The 25937-nt window shown below is 44.5% G+C and overlaps 1 long non-coding RNA gene across 1 annotated transcript; it reads left to right on the forward strand.

Moving 5' to 3' along the window:
- Positions 1–21: 21 nt before the first annotated feature.
- LOC141990353 (uncharacterized) lies at positions 22–20904 on the forward strand. The gene is made up of 4 exons (XR_012640158.1): positions 22–974; positions 2600–2786; positions 20006–20074; positions 20815–20904. It is a non-coding gene; the product is annotated as an uncharacterized LOC141990353 (long non-coding RNA).
- The last annotated feature ends 5033 nt before the right edge of the window (positions 20905–25937 follow it).

The following is a 25937-nucleotide window of genomic DNA, read 5'->3' on the forward strand; positions in this document are numbered from 1 at the left end:
ACTCTGGCTGCAGCACAGACATATCGCTGTTCGATACTCCCCTCCGAATCCCCCATCGAGAAAGGTGTGAAACAAGGAGATACAGTTTCACCAAAATTATTCAGAGCCTGTCTTGAATTGGTTTTTCGATGAGCAGACTTGAAAGGCGGGATTAATATCGACGGTGAGCGGCTAAACCATCTCAGGTTCTCAGATGATATAGTGCTGATAGGCGAAAGTACAGCCCAGCTTGAGAGACTGCTAAAAGACTGAACGCGAAAAGTAGTCAAGTCGGATTAAAAATGAACTGGTCAAAAACAAAATACATGAGATCAGATGTTCTGCCAAGAACCCAAATAACTCTTGGAGGAGAGCAGATCCAAGAGGTTGATAAATACGTTTATTTGGGCCAGGAAGTCAACATGCGCCATGATCAGAAAGGCAAACTGTCATGCAGAAAAAAGCTGGATGGTGTGCATTCAATGACATCAAGGACATCCGCCAAGGAAAGATCCGCAAAACAACTTGTGCAAATCTTTTTAACTCGACCGTGTTTCCAGAGATGCTATATGGCAGCGAAACATGGTTGCTGACAAAGATTGAAGAACATCAACTGTCTGTCACACAGAGGGCGATGGAATGAACATTTTGGGGCATTTCGCTCCACAATCACATCCCCAACGAAATAATTAGGCAGCAGTCTGGAGTGTGAGATGTTGTTGTTGAAAGCAGGCTCAGCAAAATGCGATGGGCGGGACATGTGGCCTAACTCAGCGACAACAGATGGACCGCAGCGATATCCGAGTGGTATCTGCGAGAACAGAAACGACCACGTGGTCAGCCTCCAAAGAGGTGGAGGATGATTTCCTAACAAGGAGATATGGACAAGCATGGCGAAGGATGGCCAGAGTGAGAGAAGATTGGAAGACGTTTTGTGATTGGCTCAGTCTCAACAGTCTACGCAGTCTATGCTTAATAGACATCATATATCACAGGTGGGTGGCCTTGTGCTTTTAGTCACTCCTGGATGGAATTCACTTGCCTTTACTTTTTCTCGGTCACACCAACCCAGAAAATTAGGTATCGATTGTATCTTTCATCAGCTTCCCTTTGAAGGCTGTCAGTACTAATTTAATTAGTTGTTGCATAATCATAGTTTATCATTTCCAAGTCTAATGTAGTAAAAAGATTTGATGATTAAAGGCCCTGTCAGAGCTTTTGTTTCTTTTCAAACACAAAATGTATTTACTGCCTTTTTTTTCCTACGAAATGCTGTTCTTGCCATGCCCATGAGACATGCCAGATTAGGGAGGCCAATTTCATTTGAAAAGATATTTAGAATAATGTTCATAGACGTAATGCTGTTTTTATTATCCGTGGAACCCTTATGTAAACACTACAAGCAATCTCCCATAAGAGGGTCCAGTATAACTCGTTTGTTTCTTATTACACTCAGAAGGATACTTATATCTCAACAGCAGCAGCCAAAGTACACACAATCACACCCCACGGAGCCCCATTCTCCGCTACAGGGAATGCCCTGTACCATAAAGAGGAAGCTCGCGGGGTGAGGGTATGCTAGCCTTTTTTCTGAAACACTTCCCGTTGCTACAGTGATGTGAGGGGTAGTATAAAGTTTGCTCCAAGCAGCCCCTGGTGTCTATAATTGGCTATTCCTGCTCAGAGCAGCTCCACCAACATGGTGGTTAAAAACATTCGTCTCTTGTGGGGCTCGGTGCAGGTAGCAGGGTCTGATTGCAGGGTTGTGTTCCTGACCTTGGAGCCTGAGGAACAGATTCACAACTGATGTAAATGGGCATAGATCCAACTACTCTACTGGCGAGGTGCTGATTTACCCCAATCTGCAGGTCCAGTCCTTATGATACAACTGTGTAAAGGATACATCTAGTGTCATGGTTACACACCTTCAGAGTCTAAATGGCTCCTTAAACATTTCTGTGCAGGTGCTTTTAAGCAGAGCGCTGAGCGAGGGGTGACATATCGACTGCACCAGCCACGGAGTATCCCCACGAGGTGGTGTGCCCCAGAGTCAAAATCCCTCCCCGTTCCGCTCGTCTTGCCAAGCCAGGCAAGACACTACAGCCCTTGAACGGCTGCAGACAAGTCCCCCCCTATACCTGGCCAGTGAATGTGAGGGTGCTGTCTCCATCAGTGGGCTAAGCAATCCCCACCCCTCATTCCACTCACTTGTCGAGAGGACTATCCTGAGTATAAGGGGGACACATTTGGTGACAGATCTGGTTAGGTGTTGTCCCAGGGAGCAGCTGTGATAAAGAGGTTTTCCTTCCCTGCTCAGGCCAGGGTACAATCCAGCCTCTCTACGTTTGTGTTGCATTAGCATTGTGACAATGGCAAAATTATAGTGCAATAATTATGATGGAATCAGATGATAGACCATACTTGAAATCTTTAATAACAAGACACACACGTTCCCCCACCCAAGTCACACTCACAGACTTTTGTTTATTGATGCTGAAACTGCACGACTGACCGAGTTTGTCTCATCAATTCCAGAGTTTGTTATTTAAATTACAAAAGCTCATTCTATGCGTCGGTGTATACACAGCAAGTTAACAAACTATGCATAATGTCCCAGCAGGTTATCATTGTCTCCTGAGGAATGCAGAGGGAAAGATGACATAGTGGATTGACAATAATACCACTGAGTTCAGAGATGTTCTTGGAACAGTTGTTTTCTTTCCAAGAAAGCCTTCGCTGAGACGGTCGTGACTGAACATCAGTAAGCGTGAGCTACACAAGGAGGGAGTTGGCATCATTGTGGCATGGTATGAAAGTGCTTCCATCAGCTTGTTTAAGAGCCATTGTAAAAACAAAGCCCAAACTTGAGCAAGCGGTATAATTTGGTGCATGGGCGGCGGGTGAAGCTTCCTTGGGGGAGGCTAGCACCCTGTCCCGCCTCTTCTGCTCTTAGCCCCACCTCTTCTGCCTGTGGCCCCACCCACACTCCACGCCAGGTCCCATCCAACCCCAGCCCCCCCACCCCCCGCCGCTGCTTGCTGTGCGCCTCCTCTCCTTCCCTCTGTGAGGTCCCCACCACTCCCCATGTTCCTCCTCTCCTCTACCCTCCTCTGGCGTGAGGCCCCCACCCATTCTCCTCTATCTCCTCCCCTCACCTGTTATACCTGCTGCCTATGATTTGGCGCCAATTCACAGTCATGACAACCAGCAGGTTCGCTTCCTACACCTCCCAATGGATGTAACGGAGATGCATCCCAAGTGTCCCTATCATCACCCCCTCATCCGCAAGAGTGGTGGACGCTCTTGTTACTCCACCCTTAAAACTAGTGGGCCCTGGGTTGCTAGTGGGCAGGTGTGCACGGACCAACAGCCCTATGGCCTGTCAGCTATTATTTAACTAGCACAGCGACTCGACGGCCACAGAGAGGTGAAGGAGAGTTTAATCTCTGGATGGGGAGGGGAAAACTAAAAGGAGGAGAGAGGGACAGCAAAGGTATCAGGGATGGCCACTAAACAAGGCCCCCAACCAGTCTGCAACAACTGAAGCCCACAGCGGAATCTGTACAATCAAAGAGCCCCCACCCCGACTCCAGGGCAGGGGGGCTGGAGCTCTGGATGTAGAGCTGGCAGCTCTTACGTCCCAGCGGAAGGGATCTCTGGCTCCCAGTTCAAGGGGCAGGGGACAATGGCGTCTGCTGGTTTGAGCTCTCACAGTTGCTGCAGCTTCTTGGGTTCAGATGCTCTGGCATGGAGCTGGTGGCACCGAGCTGGTCGCTGACCGGGAGAGTCAAAATGGGGCTTCTCTTGCTGCTGCTGCCGTGGAGAGCAACCACCAGCCTCCTCCAGCTCTCGCTTTTCTCACAGGGTCGCTCAGTCTCTGCTCCCCAGGGCCAGCCCCGTGTAGACTCTGTGGGGCCAGCTGTTGGTCACCCCAGCATGTCAGTCAAGATCCTGGCCCAGCCCCCCCAGGCTGGGTATATTCCTTCAGCACACAAGATAAGGGAGCAGCTAATATGAGACACCGCTGATAAAGTATTAAAGGAGGATAATATAATTAATGCCAATCAACATGGGTTTATGGAATTTAGATCCCCTCAAACTAACTTGATCTCTTTTTTTGATCTGATGACAGGTTTGATTGACAAAGGTAACAGTTTTGTTGTAAAATATTTAGACTGCTGTACGGCATTTGGCCTGGTACCACACGACATTGTGATTAAAAAACAATCACTGGCCATTTTAAAATCAAGGTTGGGATTTTTGTACAAAATATGCTGTAGTTCCAAAGTAATTATTTGGGGGGAAGGTCAGACTAGCTGATCACAGTGATACTTTCTGCCCTTGGAATCTGTGCATCTCTGAATCTCTGTAGTGCCCATCTTTAAAAAAAGGGAAGAAGGAGGATCCTGGGAACTACAGGCCAGTCAGCCTCACCTCAGTCCCTGGAAAAATCATGGAGCAGGTCCTCATGGAATCAATTCTGAAGCACTTAGAGGAGAGGAAAGTGATCAGGAACAGTCAGCATGGATTCACCAAGGGCAAGTCATGCCTGACTAATTGCCTTCTATGACGAGATAACTGGCTCTGTGGATGAGGGGAAAGCGGTGGACATGTTGTTCCTTGACTTTAGCAAAGCTTTTGACACTGTGTCCCACAGTATTCTTGCCAGCAAGTTAAAGAAGTATTATGCTGGATGAATGGACTATAAGATGGATAGAAAGTTGGCTAGATTGTCGGGCTCAACGGGTAGTAATCAATGGCTCCATGTCTAGCTGGCAGCCAGTATCAAGTGGAGTGCCCCAAGGGTCGGTCCTCGGGCCGGTTTTGTTCAATATCTTTATAAATGATCTGGAGGATGGTGTGGATTACACCCTCAGCAAGTTTGCAGATGACACTAAACCGGGAGGAGAGGTAGATACACTGGAGGGTAGGGATAGGATACAGAGGGCCCTACACAAATTAAAGCATTGGGCCAAAAGAAATCTGATGATGTTCAACAAGGACAAGTGCAGAGTCCTGCACTTAGGACGGGAGAATCCCTTGCACCGCTACAGACTAGGGACCGAATGGCTCGGCAGCAGTTCTGCAGAAAAGGACTTAGGGCTTACAGTGGACGAGAAGCTGAATATGAGTCAACAGTGTGCCCTTGTTGCCAAGAAGGCCAATGGCATTTTGGGATGTATAAGTAGGGGCATTGCCAGCAGATCGAGGGACGTGATCGTTCCCCTCTATTCGACATTGGTGAGGCCACATCTGGAGTACTGTGTCCAGTTTTGGGCCCCACACTACAAGAAGGATGTGGAAAAATTGGAAAGAGTCCAGCGGAGGGCAACAAAAATGTTTAGGGGACTGGAACACATGACTTATGAGGAGAGGCTGAGGGAACTGGGATTGTTTAGTCTGCAGAAGAGAAGAATGAGGGGGGATTTGATAGCTGCTTTCAACTACCTGAAAGGGGGTTCCAAAGAGGATGGAGCTTGGCTGTTCTCAGTAGTAGCAGATGACAGAACGAGGAGTAATGGTCTCAAGTTGCAGTGGGGGAAGTTTAGGTTGGATAGTAGGAAAAACTTTTTCACTAGGAGGGTGGTGAAACATTGGAATGCGTTACCTAAGGAGGTGGTGGAATCTCCTTCCTTAGAAGTTTTTAAGGTCAGGCTTGACAAAGCCCTGGCTGGGATGATTTAATTGGGGATTGGTCCTGCTTTGAGCAGGGGGTTGGACTAGATGACCTCCTGAGGTCCCTTCCAACCCTAGTCTTCTATGATTCTATGAATCCAAGGCAGGCCATCTTGCGGGTAGTCTCAGTCTCCATGCTGCTTTCTCTGGATGCTGAATCTCTGAAGCCTCCAAACTGGCAGGGACTACATTAGGTAATAAATCTCCCTGGGCTAAATATTGTGCCAGTTTACATCCCTGAAGCCCCATTGAGGTCAATGGAATTTCAGTTTGGAAGACAACATAGCAATTGGTTTGAACTTTGTCACTACACATAGAGGGTGAATCTCTCCTGCTCTGGGTGAGTGTCAAAATAAGGCTTCAGTCAAAATTTAAACCCAGCTGGTTACCAACACAGGCTCAACTTAGTCACTGGCTCACCTTGGATATTATGCTGATGTGGGACAATACAGGAACAGAGAGGCAAGCAGATTACCCAACCTTTGCCTCGCTGCTACTGTATATCCCAGCAGAGCGTTGCTAATTGACACTGCATTCTTTTAAATGCATGAATTCAAGTCATAAACTCCAGTCTGTCTCTTAGTCAAACACTCCAGAAGTCTAAGTAATCTCTTGTCCTGAAACCCCTTGACGTTCTAATCCCTCTATGTAAATTTCGGCAGGCTGAGATGGAATTTACATTGCCAGCAAACGGTGGTGGAGGTGGCAAAAGCTCATTCAGGTCATGAGCAATTGCTCTTCAGTGCGAAGAGAGTTGATCCACCCTTGATTTTTAAGTCTATCTTTAAAAACCAAAACAATAAGAACATTTTAACAGAGCTGGCCAGTTTCATGAGCAGGTTATAAAATAGGAGCTAGAGTTTGAAAGGCACTGATACCTACTAGTCTGCTGTGCAATAGAAATTCTTGGAACCTTGTGCTCAGGTAATGAAGGGGGTCTAAAAGGTCTCACCAGTTGATTCTTAATCCCTGCTCGCTGATCTATTGGATATGTGCATGTACTCATAATGCAGAAACTGGCCACATGCGAATGGTCTGTTTCCTGGGTTTCTATGCTGTTGGAACCCCTTCTTTTTGCAGGTGGCATAGGAACAGCTAAAGCATTAAGTATTATGGGATTCTTCCTGACTGGAGCTGGGTGACATTTTAATTTTTTTTTGGCCAATAGTAAATTTACCAAAAAATGCATTTTTCAGGGCACCAGAACTGTTTGTGACTTTAGGTCGAATTTGGCTGAAAAACAAACAAACAAAAATAATCAGCAATGTCTTTTTCAATTGACATTTCATTTCTAAAATGTCGAATCAAATCAGCTTTTGAAACATTTTGTTTGACCCTAATGAATTTTTTTCAGTTGTTCATTTCAGCACAAAACAAAACAAAACAAAGTCAGTTTTGGTTCAAAAGGAATCAATATTTTTTCCTGATTTACAGGGGGGGCCACCAAACCAAAAAGTTACTTATTCACTCTGTTCTATTCCTGACCCCGCTCAAATTAATAGTGTCTTGCCAAGGTTGCACTGCAGTGCCACAGCCAAATTAGAGCCCAGGTCTCCTGCTCTATTCACTAGACAATTCTGCCTCTTCGCATGAGAGTAGAAGGCTGAATATTCTAAGATCACATTCTGAGAGTCATTTCCTTCCCCAGAACCACTTTCTATTGCAGCTGACGATGGGCTTCCTTTCTGCAACAAAACAGTTTGAATAATAACACTGTAAACATTTTTAAAAATAATTCTTTTTTAAAATGTAGGTATAAAATAGCAATAGAAGAAGTGTGACAGGGATTTTTTGATACACCATCACTTGGCTGATACGAAAGGTAAACTGGAAGACTCTTTTTTTCACAGTTACAGAATGATAAGATTGCAGGGGAATGGTTTATTCTAACATGCTTAAGCTTGAACAGTTATTAAAACCTTTCCTAACTAAATGTTAATTAAAGGCTATCAAACTTTAGAAGAAATGATTAAAATGTTGGATGCATATTTTTTAAAGGGCCAAATTCTAAGGTGGTATAATGGGGCAAAACTCTACTAGAGGAATACAGCTACACCTACTTACATCATCAGAGAATTTGGCCCCAAAGAATGGTTTCCCATGCTCACAAGAGTCCTTTAGTAAACCACATCTTTGTGTTATTTGCAAACATCCCTAAAATAACATTATTTTCAAGGTGATTGCCAGTACTTTCTTTTGTTTCATACTCAAAGACATACCCAAGTCAGTGAACACCACAATATGGGTAGCTCTCTGTTACCTGAATGTTGTCTGAATGCATCTGATGAAGTGAGCTGTAGCTCACGAAAGCTTATGCTCAAATAAATTGGTTAGTCTCTAAGGTGCCACAAGTCCTCCTTTTCTTTTTGCGAATACAGACTAACACAGCTGCTACTCTGAAACCTCTCTGTTACCTGTGGCTGATGAGGTTTTGTTGCTCAATCATTGAGAAAGAGAGGACTGCGATACTTTTTTCCCCTTATGCAGGCTCTTGATCTTTCTCTAAGGGGAAATTACCTTGACTTGATAGTGGAGGCAAGCTGAAAAACCTGTTTTGCTATTCCAGCTGAATGTAGCAGCCATCCTTCATTCTCGAGAGACCATGGGTATGTGCCCCTGAGAGCTAAAATATTTAAATAAATAAATAGTAAGCAAAAGAACACATCCTCGCTTTTCAATGAATGTAGGATATTAAGGCCCGGTTTTGTAATGATTAGAGTCTAATAAACAGTTCCCTGAGAGCAGATTTTTTTTGCCTGCACCACTAACCTTGAATACACCATTCATTTTTGTGGAAATGCTTCTTTTCACAGAATGTATTGTGCACACAAAGAATAATTTAAAACTTACATTGCATAGTCAATCAGAGATACTTAAGTGGGCTCTTTGGAAAACATGAATTGTGCGTTTTTTTATCGAAACACAAAACAAATCAGTGGCACCACATTAATCATTCAAGCCATTTGGAAATTTGCCAAGTGCTGACTTGAGTAGGAAAAAAAAACAAAAAAACCCACCCAACCAAAAAGCCCCACACAATCCACTTTGATAGGAATCAATCGGAAATACGGTATTTGTATGTTTCAAAAAGAACCACCACAAAAAATAGAAAAATTGGCAAGAAAACAAATGGAACTATCATGAGCACTTGGAAGAGCCATGCTTTGCCTCTGGGGAGAAGCTGCACAAAGAGTCATTCAACTTGGGGGGGTCGGAGGAGAACGAACAACAGGATTAGTCTTATTCATGAGGGTTCATATGTGGGGTTGGTGTCAGGGGGACATAGCCAAGACAGGAAAATTGCAGTTTTCTAACACATTTGCTAGGACACGTGGGAACTGAATTCTACCCCACAAAATAAACTTTTTCTTACTATGAGACAGCCAGGCTCAAGGATCTGCATGGAATCTGTACTCCCCACCCCAGGAGTAGCCCCAGGAGGTGCTGTGCTGCAGAGATAGCCTTTGAGTCGCAGCACCTCCCCTGTTTTCCAGGGGCTCTCAGAGGGAAGGAATTTGCTGCTGGCTGAGTCTAACAAGCAATTACCCAGCCCGCTATGCTAGTCCAGCTCTGTTGTCCAGTGCATTGGGGCACAGGAGCCCTGGCTCCATGCAGTCCCAGCCCCACCAAGTAAGCAGAAAGATGGTGCCCATGTGAGCTGCCAAGATCCAGGTAGCCCACATCAAGGTATAAGGGATGTTCTTATCCCCCAGCATGGAAATGAGGCCCAGTCACAACCTAGCCCTAAGTGGTGTAAGGACTTTTACTACGTGCTAATAGCCTGTCGTTTTTAAGCTGAAAACAATAATGTTAGAGTATTTTTTACATAAGGATAATACAGATCTGCAAGGGAGAGGCCACTCTGCTTAGTGTAAATAGGCAGATGTGGTTGAGAAAGGCCATGACACTCCGAGGTCAAGGATTTGGTTGTTTATTATTGTAGTTTGGTTCTAAAGTTGGCTAGTATCTGCCTTTTTTCCCAGATATGCGCTGCTCGGGCTTGTACTCTGTCAATGTTTAAAAACAAATAGATCTGTTATTAACAATGAAAGCTTTTAGTTTTAAATGTGATTCATTAGTTGTAGCAGAGTAGCTCCTGGAGGAGATTGGGGCCCTGCTGTGCTAAGCACTGTATCTACACTTAGGGTATGTCTACACTACGAAATTAGGTCGAATTTATAGAAGTCGGTTTTTTAGAAATCGTTTTTATATATTTGGGTGTGTGTGTCCCCACAGAAAATGCTCTAAGTGCATTAACTCGGCGGAATGCTTCCACAGTACCGAGGCAAGCGTCGACTTCCGGAGCATTGCACTGTGGGTAGCTATCCCACAGTTCCTGCAGTCTCCGCTGCCCATTGGAATTCTGGGTTGAGATCCCAATGCCTGATGGGGCTAAAACATTGTCGCGGGTGGTTCTGGGTACATATCGTCAGGCCCCCGTTCCCTCCCTCCCTCCCTCCGTGAAAGCAAGGGCAGACAATCGTTTTGCGCCTTTTTTCCTGAGTTACCTGTGCAGATGCCATACCACGGCAAGCATGGAGCCCGCTCAGCTCACGGTCACCGTATGTCTCCTGGGTGCTGGCAGACGTGGTACTGCATTGCTACACAGCAGCAGCAACCCCTTGCCTTGTGGCAGCAGATGGTGCAATAGGACTGGTAGCCGTCATCATCATGTCCGAGGTGCTCCTGGTCGCCTCTGTGAGGTCGATCAGGAGCGCCTGGGCAGACATGGGCGCAGGGACTAAATTTGGAGTGACTTGATCAGGTCATTCTCCTTAGTCCTGCAGTGTCTCCCCCCCCCCCCCCCCCCCGTCTAGGGGACTCATTCCTCTAGGTCACACTGCAGTCACTCACAGAGAAGGTGCAGCGAGGTAAATCTAGCCATGTATCAATCAGAGGCCAGACCAACCTGCTTGTTCCAATAAGAACAATAACTTAGGTGCACCATTTCTTATTGGAACCCTCTGTGAAGTCCTGCCTGAAATACTCCTTGATGTAAAGCCACCCCCTTTGTTGATTTTAATTCCCTGTAAGCCAACCCTGTAAGCCGTGTCGTCAGTCGCCCCTCCCCGCGTCAGAGCAATGGCAAACAATCGTGCATCTGAGTTGAGAGTGCTGTCCAGAGCAATCACAATGGAGCACTCTGGGATAGCTCCCGGAGGCCAATACCGTCGAATTTTGTCCACAGTACCCCAAATTCGACCTGGCAAGGCCGATTTAAGCGCTAATCCACTTGTCAGGGGTGGAGAAAGGAAATTGATTTTAAGAGCCCTTTAAGTCGAAATAAAGGGCTTCATCATGTGGACGGGTGCAGGTTTACATCGATTTAACGCTGCTAAATTCGACCTAAAGTCCTAGTGTAGACCAGGGCTTAGCAAGAGACTGTCTCTGGGCTGAAGAGCAGACGAGCTAAATAGACAAGGCAGAGAAAGGACAGAAGGGTAAACAGATCCCCAGAGATGTGCTCAAGGTCACACAGCAGGTAAGCCACAGAGCCAGGAATAGCACCCAGGTCTACTCACTCCCAGTGGGCTAACTTGTCCACTGGACCATGGTCTATTTCCCTGAGATTCCTTGCCATTGATACCATCCTGTAGGACACTGATGAAAGAATGAACGTCTTCTTCGTGCTGATGACTTGTAAGGGATCACACACCTCTCACTCTGCTTAGTGTAAATCAGGAGTGACTCCTGGCAATTCACGGAGGGACACCCAGGAAAAATTGGTGTGTGAGGAGACTTAACGAAAACTAAACTCTTAGAGCTGTAGCATGACATCAGTCTCTAAGCAGATACCTCCACTGAATTAAGTGATGAATGCTGAATAAAAGATGGAGCTTACTCTATGTGTTATATAGAGCTGCATCATTTTTCCCTGGCGAGCTCTTTCACTCTCACATCTGTGTTGTTCTTTGGGTGTGAAACCATAGAAAATTCATTAAATTTATTGATGTGAGTCTCAGATGTTATTAGATAACCTTGATATGTGAGCACAGCAGGGATGACATCATAATTCCACAACTTCCTGCAGCCAGGTAATGCTGACAGTGTGGATCTACCCATAAGGGTGAGTAAGACTATAAAAGAACTCGATAGCACAGTAATTCTTTAGTAAAGAAACCGGTGAAGTAATACAGTAACTAATTGGAATAGGAGCGGAATATCCTTAAATATAAAGTAAACTAACATGAACATTTAATCCATCCTGTAAGTGGGTTACCTTAGCTATCATTATTAATAAGGGCCCTATTAACAACAGCATAACACAGTGGTGAATCATGCACTAATGACCTGGTCTGAATCTCACTGAAATTAAAGAAAGATTCCTCTTGACTGTCATGGTCTTTTGATCAGGCCACAAGTATCTGTCTGGGGTAGTGCAGTCACTGCATTGTGCATGAGCTTCAGAAGTAAATACTACAGGTCAACAGTTTGTTTTAATAATCACTGCAGCCAGATTAATACAATCTGACCCTATGGTAAGCTAAATCCAAAGAACTAACTACTGTTGGATATCAAGAAATCTTCACCTTGAAATGCAAAAACCCAAAACACCAACTTTCAAAGGGATCATAATAGAAATTGTGCAGTTAGTAAGAGAAACTGGGCAAAGTTGAAGCAGAGGTTAGAGAAAACAGTAATAAATATTATCTACTCTGCTATAAGCAACAACATCTGACTCCACTGAAAGCTGCAAATGGCCATGATGCTTTATCTGACTAAATGTAAGGGCTGAGATCCAGATAGAGCCTATCTTGACTCACTTTAGCCTTTTGCTGACCAGTAGACTGGAGCACAGTCATGCATTTTTATTCTCTTCCCTGTTACTGTAAGTTCTTTCTCTGTCATGCTCTCCCCTTCATTGCTCATAACTCCTTTTATCTTCAGCTCCTTTTAAAGTTGATGTGCCAAATTAATCCTTGGTGTAACTCCACTAATGTCGATGATTTACAGCACAGGTAAACGTGGCTGTGGGTGGTTGGCCCTTTGTAGTCATTTCATTGTGTTTATTGATAATCACGTCAAACAGATAGACTTTAGCAGATGCAGTGACTCTTCAGCTGTAATTTCTGGGTTTTTGTGATCCACCTTAATTGGCCTCCTCCAAGCTGGCTGAGCTGCAAGGGTACAATCTTGAAGCTTTAACGCTTCTGCTGTCTGGCAAAGGGTTTTCAATCCTGTGGAATGAACCCCTCTGAACAACTCTGAATTCCTATAAAAAAGGACAAGAAACGTTGCAAAGCTTCAGGACAGGAGTGTTTTAGTCTATGTCCTTTCTTAAATTGGATTATAACTCATAACATAGTGAGGAAAACCTATTGTAAAGGGTGACCAGCCCATAGTAAGGCAGGTCCTAACAAATTTTGGTTAACCTGGGGTAAAGTGTGCATTGTAATTACAGCTAGCAAGGGATGTGAAGGGTAACAAGAAGGGTTTCTACAGGTATGTTAGCAACAAGGTGGTCAGGGAACGTGTAGGACCCCTACTGAATGGGGGAGGCAACCTAGTGATGGATGATGTGGAAAAAGCTGATGTACTCAATGATTTTTTTGCCTCGGTCTTCACAGACAAGGTCAGCTCCCAGACTGCTGCACTGGGCAGCACAATATGGGGAGGCGGTGAGCAGCCATCAGTGGTGAAAGAACACATTAAGGACTATTTAGAAAAGCTGGACATGCACAAGTCCATGGGTCCACATCTAATGCATCTGAGGGTACTGAGGGTGTTGGCCGATGTGATTGCAGAGCCATTGGCCATTAACTCTGAAAACTCGTGGCAATTGAGGGAGGTCCCCGACAATTGGAAAAAGGCAAATATAGTGCCCATCTTTAAAAAGGGGAAGGAGGGGAATCTGGGGAACTACAGACCAGTCAGCCTCACCTCAGTCCCTGGAAAAATCATGGAGCAGGTCCTCAAGAATCCACTTTGAAGCACTTGGAGGAAAGGAAGGTGATCAGGAACAGTCAGCATGGATTCAACGAGGGCAAGTCATGCCTGACCAACCTGATAGCCTTCTATGATGAGATAACTGGCTCTGTGGATTTGGGGAAAGCGGTGGATGTGATATATCTTGACTTTAGCAAAGCTTTTGATACGGTCTCCCACAGTATTCTTGCCACCAAGTTAAAAATTATGGATTGGATGAGTGGACTATAAGGTGGCTAGAAAGCTGGCTAGATCATTGGGCTCAACAGGTAGTGATCAACTGCTCGATGTCTAGTTGGCAGCCGGTATCAAGTGGAGTGCCCCAAGGGTCTGTCCTGCGGCTCGTTTTGTTCAACATTTTCATTAATGATCTGGAGAATGGGGTGGATTGCACCCTCAGTAAGTTCACAGGTGACACGAAGCTGGGGGGAGAGGTAGATACGCTGGAGGGTACAGATAAGGTCCAGAGTGACCTAAACAAATTGGAGGATTGGGCCAAAAGAAATCAGATGAGATTCAACAAGGACAAGTGCAGAGTCCTGCACTTAGGATGGAAGAATCCCATGCACTGCTAAGGCTGGGGACTCACTGGCTAAGTGGCAGTTCTGCAGAAAAGGACCTGGGGGTGACAGTGGATGAGAAGCTGGATATGAGTCAACAGTGTGCCCTTGTTGCCAAGAAGGCTAATGGCATATTGGGCTGTATTAGTAGGAGCATTGCCAGCAGGTTGCGGAAAGTGATTATTCCCCTCTATTCGGCACTGGTGAGGCCACACCTGGAGTATTGCATCCAGTTTTGGGCCCCCGACTACAGAAAGGATGTGGACAAATTGGAGAGAGTCTAGCAGAGGGCAATGAAAATGATTAAGGGGGCTGGAACACATGACTTAGGAAGAGAGGCTGAGGGAACTGGGCTTATTTAGTCTGCAGAAGAGAAGAGTGAGGGGGGATTTGATAGCAGCCGTAAAGGGGGGGATTCCAAAGAGGATGGAACTCGGCTGTTCTCAGTGGTGGCAAATGACAGAACAAGGACTAATGGTCTCAAGTTGCAGTGTGGGAGGTTTAGGTTGGATATTAGGAAAAACTTTTTCACTAGGAGGGTGGTGAAGCACTGGAATGGGTTACCTAGGGAGGTGGTGGAATCTCCTTCCTTAGAGGTTTTTGAGGCCCAGCTTGACAAAGCCCTGGCTGGGATGATTTAGTTGGGGTTGGTCCTGCTTTGGGCAGGGGGTTGGACTAGATGACCTCCTGATTCTATGAAAATGTATCAAACCCTGCCAAAAAACCCTTTGTTGACCATCTCAAGCTTAGCTCTTGAATCTCAAACCAGACTTCGTATAATTTTTTTCCTTTAGACCTAAACAAGGTTTACTGGCCTAGTGGATGGGGAAAAGCAGTAGACGTGCTATGTCTTGATTTTAGTAAAGCTTTTGACATGGTCCCACATAACATGCTCATAAGCAAGCGAGGGAAATGCGGTCTAGATGCACTTACTATAAGGTTGATGCACAACCGGTTGAAAGCTCAAACTTTCGGAGTACTTATCAATGGTTCACTGTCAAACTGGGGGAACGTACCTGGTGGGGTCCCACAGTGTTCTGCCCTGGGTCTGGTACTATTCAGTATTTTCCTTAATGACTTAGATAATGGAGTGCCGAGTAGGCTTAGAAAATTTGCAGATGATTCTAAGCTGCGATGGGTTGCAAGCACTTTGGAGGACAGTATTAGAATTTAAAAAACCTTGACAAATTGAACAGTTAGTCAAAAAATCAACAAGATAAAATTTGATAAAGGTAAGTGCAAAGTACTTCAGGTGGGAAGGAAAAATCAAATGTGCAAATACAAAATGGGAAATAACTAGCTAGGAGGTAGTACTGCTGAAAAGGATCTGCGGGTTAAAATGGATCACTAATTGAAGATGACACAATTGCGAAAAAGGCTAATGTTATTCTGGGATGTATTCGGAGGAGTGTGGCATGGAAGACATGGGAGGTAATTGTTCTGAGTCATTCAGCACTGGTGAGGCAACTGGAGTGCTGTGTCCAAGTCTGGGCACTACGCTTTAGGAAAGATGTGGATAAATTGGAGTCCGGAGGTGAGCAACACATGATAAAAGGTTTAGAAAACCTGATCTGTGAGGAAAGGCTAAAAAACTCAGCACATGTTCAGTCTTGAGAAAAGAAGACCGAGGAGGACCTGATAGCAGTCTTTGTTTTAAAGAGGACGGGGATCATTTGTTCTCCATGTCCACTGAAGTTAGGACAAGAAGTAATGGGTCTAATCTGCAGTAAGGCAAGGTAGACAAAAGGATAGGTAAGCACTGGAACAGGCTTCCAAGGGAGGCTGTGGGATCCCCGTCACTGGAGGTTTTTAAGAGCAGGTTGGACAGACACCTGTCAGAGATGGTCTAGGTTTACTTAGTCCTGCCTCAATATGGGGGGATGGACAAAATGACTTCTCAAGAGCCCTTCCAGCCAGACATTTCTGTGGTTCCATGAAGGAATCTTTCTGACTTTGTGTTAAAAACTTTTTGTTGCTTTCCCAGGCCCACTCCTGCTCCTTTCCTTAAAACATCTCTCCTGTCCAGCTGCATGTTTAGGCATAAAGTACATTCCAGATGCCTCAAAACAAAATGAGGGCTCTAAGCCCCAAGGCTTTCCTCTTCTGCACAAATGGTTCTCTCTTTTTGCATTGATTCTCTTTTCGTGCTCCTCATAGCCTAGATCACCAACACCTACGGCTTCCCATCTGTCTATTTCCTAGCTTTAAAGTGAGACACATCTCTTCTTCTGACAGCAGGCTGCCTTGCTTCCTTTCTCTCGTCTTCAATGGGAAGCGACAACTGCTTCTGCTGTAGCTCCTTCACAAAGCTGTGTACATCAAAGGAACGACTCAAAGGAAAGTTGGCAATAAGTTGTGCACCAGCTACAAGATGTTCTATCAAGGTGGTAAAATATGGGACTGACTAAAGAGAGCTGGAATTCTTTCCATGTTTCTCCTTCACAGGACAATACCATATGCCCTTCCAAATGGTATTTTAGGCTTACAACCCATCTTCCCCTCTCACTCCTGATATTAGCCCTGAACAGCCGAAAGAGCTGGTTCTTCTAATCAGGGATGGATCTGCCGATTTTCTTCATAGGATTAAGATATTCAAGCCTGGTCTTCCAGAATACGTTGTAATGCAAGCTGTAGCCACAGCAAGGCATATGGCTCAGGAATCTTTCCCCCAGTGTGTGTATCAGGAGCTTTTCTAACAACTTCAGGCTATGTTGTCATCATTGGTTCAGACAAGCCTGTACATTCGTGGAGCAGGGACTGTGTCTTACAATATCGCTGTGTGGTGTCTAGCACAATGGGGTCCTGATTTTGATTGGGACTCTAAGCATTACTGCAATATAAATAAATAAATAATGACAACACTTAACCTCTTTCCTCTCGAGTCGTGGATTGCACATCTTCAGCTGCAGCAGTCTTCCTCAGCATTGGCTGGCAACTATTGTCCAATACAGGGATGATGAGCATTTTTAAAGCATTCAGAAGAAACCCTTGATTATAAAATCTACTGTCACTGAATGGAACAAGATGCATGCAGATCCCCAGTTCATTATCCCCTGTAACCTCTTCTCTCAAAGGTAGGTTTTGTTAGGGTCCTTCTTTTTTTATAGTGTTTTTTTCAAAAAATGTGATTATCCATTCATAATTCGATAAGCAGCTCTAGTACAGGAAATGATGCTAGAGATGTATGCTTCCTTCCTCTGGGCAGCTGTTTGTAGATTGTGAAGGGGATAGGAAAGAGAATGGAATTTAAGCACGCGCTTAAAGTTACATACATGATCCAGTGCAGTCCAGAATAGGGATACTTTCCTGAAATGTGGCCTTTGTAATTGAAGAGGAAATAATTGAGGTTTCACACATACAAGCAGGTGGCGTTTCTAGAAAAATTCGGACATTTTTAATGGTGACCACCCCAAAAAACCATCACTAATGTTTGACAATGTTGCTAACCAATAGATTAGCTCATGACTCCTCCGAGCTAACAGGGCTCTGAGTGGCTGCAAACAAAAGAGACTCCAAAGATTCTGCCTTTGGCGCCTTTATGCGAAGCAACGAAGACTATGTAGTTATACTGAGATAGAAATATTCTCGACAAGCTTGTCTCTAAAGAGCCTAATGGAATGGTAAAGAAGTGGTGTATCATTACATGGATTTAATTAATTACAGGCATCTGTGGAGGGGGACTAAATATCATGGGCCTCAAAGAAGGTTTGCAAACGATTAAAAACTAACCCAGGAGCTAAAAGCAGAACAAAGGGAAGAGCTGTCGCATGTGCTCTTGAGGGAAATAAAAGATCAAACATGGAAAGTGCAAAGCACCCTTCCCCCAATTCTGCAAAATATTTAAACGCATGCTTAAAACTAAGCAGGTGCATAAATGCTTTGGTGTATCGAGACTACAATGGTCTAGAAAATTTATCCAATTTTTAGAGAACAAGAACCTGATTCAGGAAGCACTTAAACATGTGCTTATGTCCCATTAACTTTGACAGGACTTATAAATGTGCTTAAAGTTAAGCCTATATGGAAGTACTTTCCTGTACTTTCCTGAGAGTCATCGTTTTTAAGGCCAGAAGGGACCATTAGAGCACCTAGTCTGACCTCCTGTATATCACAGGGCATTAAAGTTGACCCACTTATCTCTGTTTTGAGCCAAATAACTTGCATTTGTCTAAGCATAGCTTCAAGAAAGGCATCCAGTGTTGATGTGAAGATATCAAGAGGTGGAGAATCCACCACTTCCCTTGGTGGTATGTTCCAAAGGTCAATCACAGAATCATACAAATGTGGGGCTAAAAGTCCTGCCATCTGTGCTGTGGCAGGACCATCCCTGCAGGTGTTTGTCCAACCTGTTCTTAAAAACCTCCAGTGGTGGTGTTGCACAACCTCCCTTGGAAGCCAGTTCCAATGCATAATTACCCTGCTAGTTAGAAAGTTTTCCCTAACATGTAACCTACATACCCCTGGCTGCAAATTGTGCACATTGCTCTGTGTCCCACCATCAATGGACCTGGAGAAAAATTGAACACCAGCCCCTTTATAACAACCCTTAATGTACGTGCAGACTGTTATCAGGTCTCCCTGCTCAGTTGTCTGTTCTCAAGACTAAACAGGCCTGGTTTTTTTAACCTTTCCTCAGAGGTCAGGTTTTCTAAAAAGCTTTTATCTTTTTTTTGCTCTCGTCTGGACTCTCTCCAATTTGTCTGCTTCTTTCCTAAAGCGAATTGGACACGGTGTAACACTGACAGACCCCGATTGTCGACATCTAACCCGGGACTTCTGAAGCTTAGTGTATGAAACTCTGCTGCATGAGCAAAAAGCCACATGGCTCTTCGTTAAGGCTGTAGCAGACCCATCAATCTCCAGCTGGGCTAGGTGCCACCAGGGGGGACAGAGCACTACACCAAGCAGGCCTGGGTTACAACAGCACTCCAGCTGAGGCCTCACCACTGCTGAGCGAAGCAGAAAAATTACCTCCGATGTCTTCCACACAACAGTCCTGAAAATACACCCCAGAATGACATTAGCCTTTTTCACAATTGCATCACGTGGTTGACTCACATTCAATTTGTGATCCACTGTAACCCCCAGATCCTTTTCAGCAGTAATGCTGCCTAGACAGTTATTTCCCAATTTGTAGTTGAGCATTTGATTTTTCCTTCCCAAGTGACGTACTTTGCACTTACCTTTATTGAATTTCATCTTGTTGGTTTCAGACTAACGTTCAATTTGTCAAGGTTGTTTTCAATTCTAATACTGTTCTCCAAAGTGCTTGCCACCTCTCCCAGCTTGGGGTCATCTGCAAATTTTATAAGCATATTCTCCAGTCCATTACTCAAGTCATTAATGAAAATACTGAATAGTTCCGGACCCAGGACAGAATACTTTGGGACCCCACTAGATACACTCTCCTGCCCCCCCAGGGTGACAGTGAACCATTGATAAGTACTCCGAGAGTTTGAGCTTTCAACCGGTTGTGCACCAATCTTACAGTAATGTCATCTAGACCACGTTTCCCTAGCTTGCTTATGAGCATGTTATATGGGACCATATAAAAAGCCTTATTAAAACCAAGACATATCATGTCTACTGCTTCCCCCTCCCCATACCCTTAGCTAGTAGGCCTGTCATAGCAGGAAATTAGGTTAGGTTAGCATGCTTTGTTCTTGACAAATTCATGCTGGCTATTCCTCATAACCCCATTAGGTTCTAGGTGCTTACAAAGTGATTGTTTAATAATTTGTTCCAGTATCTTTCCAGATACCAGATAGGCTGACTGGTCTATAATTCCATCTGTCCTCTTTGTTTCACTTTTGTAAAATTTGTGCTTTTATTCTAATTTGAATTTATCTGGCTTCAACTGGCAGATGGAAGGAGAAATATGAGGTTCATAAAACTGCTGAAGTCTAAGGAAGGATTCTGTCTTCAATATCAAAGTAAGTATGACTAGTGAAACTAAGATAGAGTTCATGTCAATAGTCTCTGTAAATTTTGTTTAGTCTTTGAGGATTTTTTTAAAATCATAATTAGTTTCTGGATGAACATATATTAATATTTTCAAGCCTAATTGTCTATGCCAATAGAATCATTGCTGGTTATGACGTAAGATCTTTGTTAACTGTCTAGCTATGCAAATTTGGAATAAGCCACTGAAGGAAACAATTATTTTAATACAGTCAGAGAGAATACATTTGCTAAACCAAATGAGTTGTTAATATGAAAACTTCAGTAATTAGTTAGTCATTTCCAGAATCTACTTTGTAAGCCATATAACAGTGAACTAATCTTTAGGCGTCTTTTATAATTTTGACATCTAATATCCTGCTTATAGTTTGCAACAGGAGGGCTCATGTATAACTGATAAGCTAGTGAAGTGTAATTAAACCAGTATTTTCTAAGTTTTGATTTAATTTAATTTTGATCTAACTGAAAGAAGCAATCTGAGTCCAACTAAAGTTTTCCTTAAATGCCATCCTTGTTATCCAGCAAGCTTTGACTCAAGTAAGATAGATGATTTTAATTTTCATGTTCTCATTGTAACACTTGGGGTCAATGTTTGCATACTTATCAGAGGCAGTTTACAATTGACAACCACTATAATTGTTCTACTTTTCTTTGGTAAAAACCTGATTGACTATTATGCACTTTATTTATTATGTCTCACACTAAAATATAGGTGATTGATTATTCCATTATTCCACTGACCAAGGCCATAACAAGCTAGGAGAAATATGTGCCATTAGAGTCCATAACCATCTGAAAAAGGTAATTAAATCAAGTGGTAGAATTTTAACACATGTGAGTCTCTGGAAAGTTTTAAAATATTAGTGTTGAAAGGACTTTATCTGAATGATCATTCTTTATTTCAGTTGCAAGGCACTTTCTAATCAGAAAAGAAGATACAGATGCTACTCAGAAGAGTTTAGAATTTGATGCACTAGGGCCAATGGAGACAGGTTTCAGAGTGGTAGCCATATTAGTCTGTATCAACAAAAACAAGGAGGAGTCCATGTGGCACCTTAGAGACTAACACATTTATTTGGGCCGAAGCTTCCGTGGGCTAGAACCCACTTCATCAGATGCATGGAGTGGAAAATACAGTAGGGAGGTATAAATACACAGCATATGAAAAGATAAGAGTTGCCTTACCAAGCGGGGGGGGGGGGGTCAGTGCTAATGAGCCAATTCAATAAAGGTGGAAGTGGGCTATTCTCAACAGTTGACAAGAAGGGGTGGAAATCACTTTTGTAGTGTCTTCCAATGACATACTGAGTTTTGGTCAGGTCCTAACTGGAATCTCTCTGTTTACTTCAGATCCTGAAAGAACAGCTATTTCTTGATGGCATTAAAATGTTCAGGGAACAGCTCACCAGTCTCTTTCATCATTGACATCATAGGTCAGTGTGAGTTATGTGCCTGCGTTAACAGTAGAATGTAGGTTTTAGAGTAGCAGCCGTGTTAGTCTGTATCCGCAAAAAGAACAGGAGGACTTGTGGCACCTTAGAGACAAGCAAATTTATTTGAGCATAAGCTTCCGTGAGCTACAGCTCACTTCATGGGATGCATGCTTATCCAATGTAGCTTATTGGATGTAAAGAAACCCTTACACTTTAAAGTCTTTGCATCTGTAACATGGTATCATTTGAAATACTTAATTTAATTATCTTTAAGCTGCATTGTTCCTCTTTAAAATAAATCATGTTTAATTTTCAGGGGATGGTGTTAGCAAATGCGTTGTTTATTAGTCCTCATTGCCAGTGGAGAGTGCAGCACCGTTTCGTTACCAGGCTGTCGTATTAATTAATCTTCAGACTGTGTTAGTGCTTTTCATTTGTGTTCAGCGTGGCCTGAGACTGCTACCAATTGAATGAAATGTTATTATCAAATCAGCTCACATGCGATTTCATCAGATTAATTCTTTTTTTATCCATTATAACTGAAATCACATTTGTTCTTTTAAGCAAATACAAAATGTAATTGGTTTGCACATGCAGCTGTCTTTTTTTTTTTTTTTTTTTTTTTTAGTTTAGTGACATTTGCAACTAGGTAGCAATGCTGCTGGACGGTCTGAGTTCTGCTCTGTGTAGTAGATCAGAGTGGAGCACCCCGGTCTGTAAGAATCCTAGCTCAGAGCTACTCACATGCAACAGATTCTGTTGTCTTCTGTCCCAGTGACTGAGGTTGGAATTTTTAACAGGATCCAAAGGAGTTCAGTGGCCAAATTCTTTCAAATATCAGTGGCACTGGGGTTGCTAAGGCCTTTGCTCCAGGAAAATCCAACCAGAATTTTGAAATAAGATTTCTTCCTTAAAGGTCTGAAAGCACAAGTCTAAATAGCCCAGTATCCGAATGGAGAAGACATACTGTCCCGTAGTCTTTAAAGCTCTTTGGAAGTTTCAGTAGACTTCATGAGAACCTTTCATCTGGGTCACAGATAGTCCCTCGTGGTCTCTGAAAGACCAGTCACTCCAGCAGCTCCTGGGCAATGAGATGCAGTGCTTTGTTCCCAAACACAGGTGGCCAACTGGAGCCAGCTGAGAATTTCCAAATTGAATTTCTGCTACTGAAGGCCAATTTTTTCCTTAGTTACCCACTGCAAGGCCAGTGTTTGGCCCTGAATGAGTACAGCAGGACCTGTCTGTGGTGTTAAATCTCTGTGTTTGAAAGGGAAGTAATTTGTTATAAGAAAACTGCATCTACCCCAACAAATCCTGCTGTCAATTCCCCAGCCATGCAGTGATATGGCGAGTGAAAGGCCAGCTAAACTAGCTTATCCCTTTCCACTTAGCTGCATATAACACAGAGGACCTGTGTGATGGGGTATCTACCCCACTGTGACAGAATATACCGCCGTATGCCCACCCTACATACTAGTGTAACAGTATGTTACAGACACGCCTTGTTACCATTTAAAACCTCATAACTTGCTGATCAATAATATCATAACAAAATGCACGTAGTGACATTGTATGTGAAGTTATGCACATAAGCTGAAGTCATGATTGACTTATGTTTCCCAGATAAGGCAGGGGAGTGATCAAATCAGTTCCTCAGAAACAAAGAGCAGGCTGATGCCTCAGCCAGGGGTAAACAAGGCTGACGGACCATTACCTGCTAAGCAGCCATTCTTTGGCAGGAAAGGGGGCAGGGCCAAAAAGCTACATCTTAGCAAAGAAACAATATGGAGTTCCCTTTCCTCACCAGACTGCCTTTCCCTAGCTGGAAATACTTCTCAAACGGGGGACAGGACTATACAACGAAAGGGCAGACACACACGTCATCATGCTCCCTGTCTGTCTCTGGCATTGCACCATTGGACTTGGCAGGGGAAGGAGGGAGCGGGTTCCTGCCCTGAGAGTTTGGCCAGTAATCTGTGAGAGCATGTGGTGAGAAAGTTTGCTAAGCAACTGGGATAGTTTCTTAAGTAGCTACTAGTAAATGTTTTATCTTTATTTTTCTTGTACCCATTTCTGACTTTTATGCCTCACTTAACATCTATCTTTTTGTAGTTAATAAACCTGTTTTATCTAATCTGGTGTGTTTAAGTAAAAGTGTCTGGATAACTATTTAAGATAATAAACTGGCATATTGTTCCCTAAAGGAATAACAGACTTAATATATTGGGACTGTCCAGGAGCAGGGCTGGGCTGTACAAGACATACAGGTCTGGGGGATGATCTTGGACTGAGGGTGCTTTGGCGGGGGGGTCACCCTGCAGTATAACCATGGCTGGGGAGAGCCAGGGGGAGCTGGCAGGCTGCAGTACACACACACTCAGGGTGTGGCTTGCACGCTATATGGCTGTTTGTGAGTGGCCCAGGCGGGAGCAAGGCATTGTAAGGCAGCCAAGGCTGCAGGGCGGGTGACCCAGCACCACCTCCAGTGCCCCCATATGTCACACCCACACAGGTGAAAAAAAGGGTAAACAGGAGTCTGGAAACTCAGCCCATCTTGCTGCCCCTGGTTGTTAGACGCTGTGGGGGGGAACTGGGTGCTCTTTATAACAGAAGAGCTACAGGAGAAGGCCCCAAACCAGAGACACCCCCAAGTGGGAGGGAATTCCCTCTTCCTGGGACAGCAGCCTGAGAAGGCCTCTGGGATGGCATTACTCTCTGTGCTAAGCCCTGGAAAGGGGGCGAGGCACAGCGGGGCAGGCTGCAGGGGAGCCACTCCAGCAGAGAAAGGAGGGGCTGGGAGGATTCGGGAGAAGCCAGAGGCCTAGGAACTAGCGGAAACTGTGTTAAACCCTGCAGGGATGTGGCCCAAGAGGCTTGGCAGTGGGGAGTGGCTAAGAACACAGCAGTGCAGTTCAAGGAGCAGACCCAGCCGCATAACACAGGGTCTCTGGGCTAGAACCGTGGGGTGGGGGCACTGGGCCTGGGTTCCCCTGCCAGCCCCAAGAGAGGGGCGTACAAGTCTGACAAAAAGGCTGCGGAGCCCAAAGTGGGGCTGAAGCCACAGCCTGAAGGACAGGCCCAGGACTAGCTCAAGAGGGGGGCTTTTGTGTTGGGATGTTCAGAGCCTTTCAGGTGTGCTTTAGCTACCCCGGTAAGGGTGTGAACTGAACTGTGACCTGGCCAGAGGGCTGAGCTGTGAGGGGAGAGACCCTCCTCAGGCCTGGAGCGATGCTCGGGCCACGGGGGAGTGGGGAGCATCAGACTGGCATGCACTCCTATGCCCAGCCATGAAGGGGGTGCTCCAGTGGTGAGTCATGCTTCCACCACCTGCATCTCGGGGACACTCGCCCAGGTGTAGCTCAGGGGTCAATACACTGGTGTAGCCCTAATTAAGAGGCAAATCGAGCCCACTGCCTCCAGTCAGGTACTAAAAGACTCAATATATAGTGCCGTTGGCAGGGTGCTTTTTTCCCCTTTACACATTATTAAAACTTTTCTGTAACAGCTTGAGGTATTTAGCTTGCAGTGGAACTGCTGATGCAGCCTCCAGAAGTTACCTATACAGGTAAAAATGTCAAAAGCTCTTCAGAGTGCCTATGGGCGATGTAGCCTCCTGTGTCTCAAAGCGGCTTTTGAAAATGTTACCCTCCATGACTAACTCACGTGTGTAACAAGCCAGCCATGATACCAAAGACACAACGGTAAAAAGTGGTTGGAGGGAGATGTAAAAAAAATCCTGCAGCCTCTCGCTCTTTAGCAATGGTGGTCCAGAGCGCCCAGAGACAGCAGCATTAGAAAGGACAAGCGTCTCTTCATAAATAATGTTTGACCCACTCACTAAGGCCATATTTCTCCTGTAATACAATATTTCTGGCTGAAAAGTTAGGCGAAATTAGGGCTCTTATTACTCTTTTTGGGGCTTTTTTCTCATTGGGAAGTTATTCAGCTGTTGGGTGAGGAGGTTCCGGCTCTTCCTGAGTTCTGATTGTATGTACTTTGCTCTTCAGCACAGAGCAGACAGTACTGATCACCATTCAACATAGCCGTCAAGTTCCCTCATTTATAACACTTTCCCAACCATGAGAGTCAGAAGGAGGTGGAAAATATTACTGCTCTTTATTGCAGCCAATTCATGAATAGTGTCAGATGTCACTTATTTAGCAAACTACTCGCTGCCGAGACATTCCATTGGTTGCAGTGTTTTGTTCAGGAAAGACCCCCTAGCATTACAGGGCAAAATCAGTCTAACTCTTCTGCGTTGCTGGTTCAAAGCGCAGAAGAGAAATAACGATACAAAGACCGACGTTCCAATGAGTGGAAGTTAGTGAAACATGTGCCATTCCTAGCTGGGAGCCTCTCTAAATAATGCACAGCTTTCTGCTGATGTAGAGCTCTCTTGTGC

The sequence above is a fragment of the Natator depressus genome, chromosome 7 (genome assembly GCF_965152275.1).
Source record: "Natator depressus isolate rNatDep1 chromosome 7, rNatDep2.hap1, whole genome shotgun sequence".
Classification (NCBI taxonomy): Eukaryota; Metazoa; Chordata; order Testudines; family Cheloniidae; genus Natator; species Natator depressus.